Source organism: Arachis duranensis, chromosome 5, assembly GCF_000817695.3.
Source record: "Arachis duranensis cultivar V14167 chromosome 5, aradu.V14167.gnm2.J7QH, whole genome shotgun sequence".
NCBI classification, from domain to species: Eukaryota; Viridiplantae; Streptophyta; class Magnoliopsida; order Fabales; family Fabaceae; genus Arachis; species Arachis duranensis.
In genome coordinates, this window is record NC_029776.3 from 50,786,957 (window position 1) to 50,787,902 (window position 946).

The window sequence follows — 946 nt, forward strand, 5'->3', positions numbered from 1 at the left end:
AGGAAAAAGACAAAAGCTTTCACCTCTGAGTCATGGGAGATGGAAAGACTCATCTAAAGGGTTTATAGCTCAGTGGTAGAACATTTGACTGCAAATCAAGAGATCCCTAAGATACCTCAGGGGATACATGTTCCTCCACATAATTATTGAAAGCAACTAAGGATAAGAACACCAAAATCACTAGGGATCATGCAACAGAAGCAAGGAAGAGACATAAAGGAGCTCAAAAAGCACCATTGGACCTTCAAAAAGGCGCCACCCTCACTCAGGTGGACTCATTCCTTGTTCTTATTTTCCCTGCTTTTTCGGTTTTTATCCTTCATGTCTATCTATGTTTTGTGTCTCTACTTTATGATCATTAGGATGTAGTAACTATGTCTTAAAGCTATGAATAAAATCCATTAATCCTTCACCTCTCTTAGATGAAAAATGTTTTAATTCAAAAGAACAAGAAGTACATGAATTTCGAATTTATCCTTGAATTTAATTTAATTATATTGATGTGGTGACAATACTTTTTCTTTTCTGAATGAATGCTTGAACAGTGCATATTTTTGATCTTGTTGTTTATGAATGTTAAAATTGTTGGCTCTTGAAGGAATGATGAACAAAGAGAAATGTTATTGATGATCTGAAAGATCATAAAATTGATTCTTGAAGCAAGAAAAAGCAGTGAAAAAGCAAAGGCTTGCGAAAAAAAATGGCGAAAAAAATAAAATAGAAAGAAAAAAAAAAAGCAAGCAGAAAAAGTCAATAGCCCTTAAAACCAAAAGGCAAGGGTAAAAAAGATCAAAGGCTTTGAGCATCAATGGATAGGAAGGCCCAAGGAAATTAAATCCAGGCCTAAGCGGCTAAATCAAGCAGTCCCCTAACCATGTGCTTGTGTCATGAAGGTCCAAGTGAAAAGCTTGAGACTAAGTGGTTAAAGTCGTGATCCAAGGCAAAA